This window comes from Mus pahari, chromosome 14 (assembly GCF_900095145.1).
Source record: "Mus pahari chromosome 14, PAHARI_EIJ_v1.1, whole genome shotgun sequence".
Lineage (NCBI taxonomy): Eukaryota > Metazoa > Chordata > Mammalia > Rodentia > Muridae > Mus > Mus pahari.
The window spans coordinates 67,997,783-68,007,202 of record NC_034603.1 but is presented as its reverse complement, the minus strand read 5'-3'; the positions used below and the strand labels follow the sequence as shown (position 1 = coordinate 68,007,202).

At 45.9% G+C, this 9,420-nt stretch overlaps 1 non-coding gene across 1 annotated transcript; it reads right to left on the bottom strand.

Moving 5' to 3' along the window:
• Positions 1–5,001: 5,001 nt before the first annotated feature.
• Trnaf-gaa lies at positions 5,002–5,074 on the bottom strand. The gene has a single exon. It is a non-coding gene; the product is annotated as a tRNA-Phe (tRNA).
• Between the last annotated feature and the right edge of the window lie 4,346 nt (positions 5,075–9,420).

Here is a 9,420-nt window from a genome sequence, read left to right as displayed (position 1 = left end):
AGGCAGAGGCAGGCGGATTTCTGAGTTTGAGGCCAGCCTGGTCTACAGAGTGAGTTCCAGGACAGCCAGGGCTAGACAGAGAAACCCTGTCTCGAAAAACCATTAAAAAAACAAAAACAAAAAGCATAGAGTGAGATGCTGTGTGTGTGTGTGTGTGTGTGTGTGTGTGTGTGTGTGTGTGTGTGTTTGTGTACTACCATGTTGATGCTGGGATTTGAACCTGGGTCCTATAGAAGAACAGTCAGTGTTCTTAACTACTGAGCTATCCCTCCAGCTCAGTTTTGTGTGTGTGTGTGTGTGTGTGTGTGTGTGTGTGTGTGTGTATGTGTGAGAGAGGGAGACTGAAACATATAGAAGTTTTATTTGTAGTAGACACTAATCAGAAATATTCCTATGCTATGTGAATGGTTTGTCATTTGATGAATTACTACTCAGAAGGAAAAAAAATGCTCTGACACGTGTTTAATATAGGTGACTCTTCAAAAAAAAAGATTGCACGAACTTTGTATTGTAGCACTCTACTGTAAAGCCAGCCGTTTACTCTACTGTACATGGCTGGCTTTTCAGTAAAGGAAGAAGAGTACAGTAGACCAAGGAAGAAGAACTGATAGACTGAATCTAGCCTGGGCTATATGGAGAGGTCTCCTGATCCCTTGACATAAAATATCACAATGATAGTAAAATATGATATACAGTAGATATAAAATTCTAGAAAATGCAAATTGATCGATTCTTTCCAAATACAAATAGTGGTTGCCTAAGCAGTCACCTGGTGGTGACAGGTTAGGGAGGGGTAGGCTACAGAGAAGTCATTGGGGAATGTTTGGAGATGAAAATGATCTGTGTAGCCCAGTCGTGCTAATGGGGTCCTGGATGGCCACATGTGGTAGAACTCACGGAATTATGCAAATGACTTTTGCACAGGTCTCTTGTAAGCCCTGCCCCTTTTCTTTTAGTGCTAGAAGTCAAACCTAGGACCAAGCCCATGCTACAAAACACTCTACCATAATCTCTCCATCCCTAGCTCTGTTTTCCCTTTTTATTTTGTATCATTGGCTGATGGATGATTGACTGGGTGACAGTATCATACGTCCCCATCTGCTCTTGAAGTCCTTGAGTGACTGAGGATGACCTTGCACTTCCCGTCCTGGTTCCCAGCTTTGTAATGCTGGGATTGCAGGTACTGCCACACCAGGTTTATGTGTTGTCAGAGAGCAAATCCAGGATTTGGGGCGTGCTAGGCAAGCTGTCTATCAACTGGGCTACATGGACAGCCTTTTTCTTTGTATTTTTGGAACAGGGTACTAAATTTCCCCAGGCTGGCCTTGTAATTCTCTCTCTCTCTCTCTCTCTCTCTCTCTCTCTCTCTGCCCCAGATAAGCTTTGAGCTGGCAAATCCACTGCCTCAGTCTCCAGAGTAGCTGGGATTACTGTCTCTCCAGGCCCAGCCTCCCAAGTGCAGTTTACCATACATGAATTACATTTCAATGAAGCTATTTTATTGTATGTGAATAGGAGTTTTTCTTGCTTGCATGTATATCTGTATCTGTGCACCATTTGCATGCCTGGTGCCCAGATATAGGGGCCAGAAAAGGTCATCAGAAGCCCTGGTACTATAAAGTTAGTTAAAAATAGTTGTAGCTGCCATGTGGGTACTGGGAATTGAATTCACGTCCTCTGGAAGAGCACACGGTGGTGCTTCAGCAGGTTAAAACTTATAAGACATTTCTCCAACCTGGAGTTAGCAACTTTACCTGTTACACTCATTGCTGTTGAGGTTTTTCTTCCTTCCTTCCTTCCTTCCTTCCTTCCTTCCTTTATTTCCTTTTTTTTTTTTTTTTTTTTTTTTTTTTTTTTTTTTTAACGTTGAGAACAGTTTTGTTACAGTTTCAAAGAAGAACCCCAGGGCAGACAACTGTACATGTGAGCAGCTGCCAGGAAGAGGGAGACAGATCTAAGAAAAAGAGATAAGGTCATGGCCTTTGAGTTCAGCCAGCATGGAAGTCGGCCACGCAGTGGACAGACAGTTGCATGCCAGAGATGGGAGCTCTCGAGAAAGAATAACAAGGTACTAAATAAAGAAAATAATAATAAATAAATTAATTAATTAAAAAAAAGAATAACAAGGTATAAAGCGCGGGAGGAGGCATACGTGGGCTCTAGCTAGAACCTAAAAGGAAAGGTAAAAACTGTAGGGGGTAGGGTGGGTAGGGGGTTAGGGTGCGTGCTTTTGATTCAAGCACTGGGGAGGCAGAGGCAGGAGGAGCTCTGTGAGTTTGAGGCCAGGCTGATCTACATAGCAAACTCCAGGACACCCAGGAATACAAAGAAAAACCCTGTCTTAAACAACAACAAAGAGAGGGGGGGAGGGAGCTGCTTGTGGACGTTGTACATCGTGGTGCGCACTAGGCTCCGCACCACGATGTACAACGTCCACAAGCAGGAGGGGGGGGGAGGGAGGGAGGGAGGGAGGGAGGGAGGGAGGGAGGAAGGGACAGAGAAGATGAAAGAAAAGTCTAAGGCTAGGTCAGGGCTGACCCTGCACAGCCTTATGGTGGCTCCCAGGACTGCCATTTATTTGGCTTTTGGAATAGGGCTTGTCTAGAGAGCACAACGTTTCTTAGAATTCACAATCCTTCTGCCTCAGTTTCTTGAATACTGGGATCGCAGGCAGGTGCCATTATGCCTAGCTCCACTGTTGCTGGTTCTTAATTTGTTCCTCCTAATGAGTAGAGATGTTGAGTATCTTCTCATGGGCTAGTTAGCATCCTCTGTATACCTTCCTTGCGCAAGTAAATACTCTCATCTTTCAGCCATTTCTGATTTGGGCTGTCACGTTATATGTTGTGGATTAATTGTCTGCACATTGGTGTTACCTAATAAATGTGTCTCTTTTTGTGATGGAGCCTGGTGCACTGAGACAGGATCTCACACTATAGTCTAGACTAGCCTCGGTTTTAAGACAATCCTTCTGCCTCTGACTCATGAGTGCTGGAATTACAGGGGTGGAACAGGACCTTGCTTTCTACAGTCCTCTGCTCTCCATTCAGCTATTGAGAGTCAGCCATGTCAGTGCACACAAGCCGCAGGTCAGTGACTTTGCTTGCTGTAGCCCATCCATCCATCCCTTGCTGAAAAGAGCTGGGCTCTAGGTTGGGGTCACATCAAATTGTGCCGTAGGGACAACTTCACAAGTGTTTCCTGGTACATGGGTGTATGAGATTCTCAAGAATGTATACCTAGGAGTGTACCTGGGTAGTCTTAGGGATTGTAATTTTTTTTTTTTCACCAGATAGTGACAGTTTCCAAAAGAGTTGCACGAACTACCCACCCTCCATGTGCAGTCAGGTCCCTTCCTTAGGCCTCAGTTTCTCCAGCGTATTCTTTGGAAAATAAGAGTTTGGATGGTTGGACTTCTTTTTCATTTTTATCTTTCCTTCCTTCCCTTTTCTTTCTTGCATGTGTATGCATGTTGGTTTACATGCATGTGTAAGTGTGCCCAGGCTAGAGCAATACGTTGGCTCTTTTGCTCTGTCACTTTAGTCCCTTGGGACAAGAGTCTCTCGTTGGACCTGGAGTCAGGCTGGCAGTCAACAAGCCCTAGTGATCTTGTCTCTGTACCCTGATCATGCTAGGGTTACAGATACATGTGACCACACCTGATTTTTTTTACGTGGGTGCTGGGTATTCCAACCCTTCTCTCATGTTAGCACCTCAAATGTTCTTATCCGTTGAGTCCTTTCCCAATGAACCATCTCCTCATCCCTCAGTGGTTGGATTTCTGACTCTTTAGTTCTGATAATCTTGGGATACAAGGGTCAAGGAGCTCTGAAGAAGAGGCAGCATATGGGTGTGAGCATCCTTGAGGAAGGAGATGAAGAGTGTGGATGTGGAGCATACCCCACAGGTTTGTGGGTTGGAAGCATGGTACCCAGCTGATGGTGATCTTTTGTGAGAAGCTGGGACCTAGCTGGAGGAGGTAGCTCTGTGGTAGTGAGCTATAGGTTTATTACACATCTCTCTTCACCTGGTCCTCCTCCCTTAGCCCCTTGGTTTCACCTTGGTCTCTTCTTGGCTGTCTTGAGGTGAATAGCTTCCACCTTGTGTTTTCTGCTACCACGATATCCTGCCTCACCTCAGGCCCAAAGCAATGGATACAGCTGGCCCTGGATGAAAACCTTGGAAACCATGAACCACATAAACCTTTCTTCCTTTTAGCTATTTTAAATATTTGTCCCAGGAACAAAGAGAGGAGAAACATCTAGGATGCAGCTGCTAAACAGTCTTGGGGGACACATTGTCTTTAAACTCTTCTTTTTCCATTCATCTATTCATTCATTCATTCGAGCACATTCATTCATTTATTTATTCATTCATTCGAGTGTTGATGCTTGTCACTTGTGTATCAAGGTCAGAGTACAATTTATGGGAGTCAGTTCTCTCTGCCCTCCTGAGGGTCTGGTGCTCGAATTCAGACTGTGGTAGTAAGCAGCTTTACATGCTGAGCTGTCTCAACGGCCACTGGCCTACACTATTTTTTAAGTTAAAACATATAGACAGGGGAGGGTGTTAGGGGGAAAAACAAACAAACAAACAAAAAAAAAACATATAGACGTGCCGGCCATTGGTGGCGCATACCTTTAATCCCAGCACTTGGGAGGCAGGGGCAGGTGGATTTCTGAGTTCGAGGCCAGCCTGGTCTACAGAGTGAGTTCCAGCACAGCCAGGGCTACACAGAGAAACCCTGTCTCGGGGAAAAAAACAAAACAAAACAAAACATGTAGACATTTTGTTTACTATTAGAGTATGCAGGTGTGATGGAGCTGGGCCCTGCTGCAGGCTGCAGCTGTGGTGGTTAGAGGACTGCTGAAACAGGTTTTCTCTGTCCGCAGGGATACAGGAAAAGTGCTTTTATTCCGTGGTCTTTTCCTTTAAGGGACACAGATGTCTACAGAAGGGAGTAAGTTACACAATACATGTTGTGTTGCTATATAAAATCACTGCCGAAACCCGGGATCGAACCAGGGACCTTTAGATCTTCAGTCTAACGCTCTCCCAACTGAGCTATTTCGGCTGGACTCTGTCTGGAAACTTCTAAGCATAGGTGTTGAGTAGCAACATGGGCCTGGACACATACATGGCTTCTGCCTACCCTTGAGAGATTTTCTAAACAGGGAACGTGGGGAAAGGAGGCAAAAAGCAAAAAAAACGATAATGTTTTTCTGAGATAAGGTTTAGTGCGTCACGTGTAAGTCAAGAGTAAGTTATCCGTGTGGATGGGCGTGGCTAGGCAGGCTCTTCTGAAAGAGAAGGTTAGCGCCTCAGGGACAGATCTGGTGAGGAGACGGTCAAGGCAGACGGGGAGATGGGGAGGGGCGGGACAGACATGGGATGACTCCGGAAAGGAGCACTGTTCTCTGAGCACTGACTGATGTGTCATCCCAGAGGGATAGCTGCTGCTCGGTGAACAAGAAGATCTTCACTTTAGCTCCCTAGAGTGGATAAGGAGGAGGGACTCTGGCTATACTCCCTGGCGGGGGAGGGAGAGGAGGGGGGTGGGGGGAAGGGGCGGGAGAAGGGAGGCGGGGGGGGGGGGGGCTTCTCCAGCACAAACCTTCAGCTACAATGGGAGTCTGATCAGTACTGGGGGAAAATGAGCAGTGCAGAAGTGACAATTATCTGGCTCTGCACGGGGTGGAGCTCAATATGTCTGCGGAAACCCTGTCTCCAGCTCTCCCAAGAGATGGCTTAGACCCAGATGCACTCCAGGAAGACCCTCTGGGCTGCATCTCCTCCCTCCTGTTCTTACCTTTTCTCTGCAATTGCTGTGTTCCCATCCCCAATTTGTAGCCAAGGGTGATTTTGAAATCCTGACCTTTACCGGGGATGACAGCGGTGCTTTAGCATACCTGATGGTTTAGTTGGTGCTAGGGATCAACCCCAAAACTCTGTCCATGACAGGCAAGCACCTTTTGTTTTTTAAATATCTTAGCCTTGAACTGATCTTCATGTTTCTACCTCCCAAATTCTGGAATTAAAGATGTGTGCTACCATGCCTAGCTCTTCTTGCTTTATAAGAGATAGTTTTTATATATGTATGTGTGTGCTCATGGGTTTATGTGCATCATCTTTGTTCAGGCATTCAAGGAGGCCAGGTGTGTTGGATTCCCTGGAACTGGCCCAACTCTGCAAACACACCTGTCTTCCTTCCTTAAAATAGTATATAGTTCAGGCTGAACTGGAACACTCTATGTAGACCATGGTGGCCTTAAGTTTGAGATGTTTCTGCCTCTGACTCTCGAGTATAGGAGTACCAAGGGCCCACATGGTCCTTATGTCTTAATCCCTTTATTGACATATCCATTCCAGTGTTTATCCAGTGATTCTGGCAGTGAGTGGCTAACATGTGCCTAGGCACCTGGGATAAACAGTGAAATGAGGAAGCTCCACCCAATAGGATCTCACTTCCCTCCTTCAGCTACAGCAGGTTGTAGGGCCAAGGACAGGAACTTAGTGATGAGAGCATGACAAAGGCAGTGTAGTGGTTTGAATAAAAATGGGCCCTGTTGGCTCATTTATTTTAATTGTTAGTCATTTGCAGGCATACAATTTTTTTCAAGCTACTATTTTTTTTTATTATTATATGTAAGTACACTGTAGCTGTCTTCAGATGCACCAGAAGAAGGCATCAGATCTCATTACGAGTGGTTGTGAGCCACCATGTGGTTGCTGGAATTTGAACTTAGGACCTTCAGAAGAGCAGTCAGTGCTCTTACCTGCTGAGCCATCTCACCAGCCCCCTCAAGCTACTTTAATAAGGGCTCAACCTCCCCTCTAGGGCACCATCCACCAGAAGTAGTGAAAAAAATTTTTTATTAGGATATGGGGGAAGTGGACCTGTTTAGAAATAATTCTTTGGGGCAATTCCAATCTTCATTGTTCTCAGTTCAGTCTACTAGCAAACACCAAACATGAATCAGCAGCTGAAATCCAGTCCACTCAGCAGACACCACATATGAATCAGCAAGGGCAGTTCAATCAGAAGAAACTGAGAGGCTCGCCAACTGGATCAAGTCCGAGGACGTGGAAAGAAGCCACAGGAACCTCATGAGAAGTTCTTTGGTGAGTTTCTCTCTATGAACACACCGTCACCACAAGCTCAGCCACGCCATGTAAGGCGAACCCAATATGTTGGTGTTGTCAGTGAAGACTCAAGAGGCGGAGCAAGGCAAACCAATACTAGAGCTCCCACTGTCTGCGGGGTGATATTTATATTATTTCTACACATCACTAGTCCTTTCACGAGTCTGCTGTAGCAAAACATCCTCTCACCTGTGTCTGCTTCAGCAAAACGTTCTTTCACCTCTGTGTCCCAGCAAAACAGCATATGACATAGCTGACTTTCCAAAGAAACCAGAACTACTCGAGAAGGATAGAAGGTGTGGCCTTGTTGGAGTAGGTGTAGTCTTTGGAAGAAGTGTATCACTGGAGGTGGGCTTTGAGGTTTCAGAAGCCCAAGCCAGGCCCAGTGAGTGGCTCTTTCTTCTTAGTACTGAAGAGCAGGGTATTGCTATGACAGGCCTGAGTATTCTGCTTGTTGGCAAAATGTAGACTTTGGATTAGGAAAGCAGTTGAATACTTTAAGCAGGGCTTTGGGGAGCAGGGGTTGAAACAGGGTTTCTCTGTCTAGCCCTGGCTGTCCTGGAACTCACTCTGTAGGCCAGGCTAGCCTCGAACTCAGAAATCTGCCTGCCTCTGCCTCCTAAGTGATTAAATGCATGTGCCGCCACTGCTTGGCTTTAAGCAGGGCTCAGTGGGCCATCCTAGTAGGAAAAACAATGGTGCAGAGAGAAATGTACATTATGACAGTCCTGCTTAAAAGGCTCCAGCGAAGAATGTTAGTAAGTGGCCCAGAGACTGTTCTTGCGATGTTTTGGTGAAGAATGTAGCTGCTTTCTGCCCTTGTTCAAAAAAATCTGCCTGAGGCCAGATTGGAGAGTTTTTGGATTAATGGTGTTGCAGAGAAGGGGTCAGGACAGTTTATCACTGGCTCTCTCACGTGGTTATTAGTGGTCACTCTCATGTAGATTGTGATGGTTTGTAAATGCTCTGCCCAGGGAGTGACGCTATTAGAAGGTGTGGCCCTGTTGGAGTAGGTGTGTCACTGTGGGTCTGGGCTTTAAGACCCTCATCCTAGCTGCCTGGAAGCTAGTATTCTGCTAGCAGCCTTCAGATGTAGAACTCTCAGCTCTGCCTGCACCACGCTTGCCTGGATGCTGCCATGCTCCCACCTTGATGATAACGGACTGAACCTCTGAACTTCTAAGCCAGTCCCAATGAAATGTTGCCCTTATAAGAGATGCCTTGGTCATGGTGTCTGTTCACAGCAGTAAAACCCTAACTAAGGCACAGATCTATAATGAAAAGGAGCAGGCTGAGCAAGGAAAGTTACAAAATGTAGTTTGAAGAGAAAAGAAGCATCAGGAAATGTAAATGGAGCTCAGTCCCGAGTTTAAGGAGATACAGAGTTTAAAGAGAAGTCTGATGTTAACGGGAATAAAGGGAACAGTGACCTCGGGGCAGGACCTCACCCAGCTAAGCTTCCAACCTGTGAAAAGGATTTAAAGAAAAGCTTAAGTGAAGGAAATCGTTAATTACTGAAAGCCAGTGCAGATGGAATTGAACAATGGGGGCACGTTCCAGCCGCAACAAGCAGCAGAACTTGGCAGCTTGGGCCACACGATTCTGGATTTAGAGTCAGAGAGAGAGAGAGAGAGGAGACAAGAAAGGCATTGTAGAACCTCCCTCTGCCGCTAAGGAAAGCTGCTGAGGTTAGGCATATGGCAGGGGTGTCCCTGCATAGCGGCTCAGACAGGCCATTGTGTGTGAAGCTGTGAAGTGAAACCCTCCATTGCTTTAAAAACCCCAAGGTGGTGGGGGATGCCAGAGCCGTGGGATAACCTGCCAAGGAAAGCTGCTAACAGGGAGTGGATTCAGCCCAAGAGGAAAGTGTGTTGCAGTCAACAAAGCTGAAAGGGGTTGGAGATCGAAAGAACGCTTTGACAAGAGACACAGAGATGCAGAGTTTGGAGTCTCGCTTTGGTCCAGTATTTCCCCCCTAGGCTCCCTCTCTCCCCTTTCGGAATTGTAATGTCTATTCTGTGCCATTGTGTATGTGATTTGCTTTTGAATTTTACAGGGGTTACAGTTAAGATTGCCTTGGGTCTCTGAAGAGACTTTGAACTTTGGACTTCTAAATATTGTTGAGACTCTGATAGACTATGGGGACTTTTGAAGTTAGGCTGGAGGTATTTTTGCATTATGGTATGGTTATAATCTAATGGAGGCCATGGAGTGGTTTTGATGGTTTAATAAGATTGGCCTCCGTTGGCTCACATATTTGAATTATTTTTTTTTTTT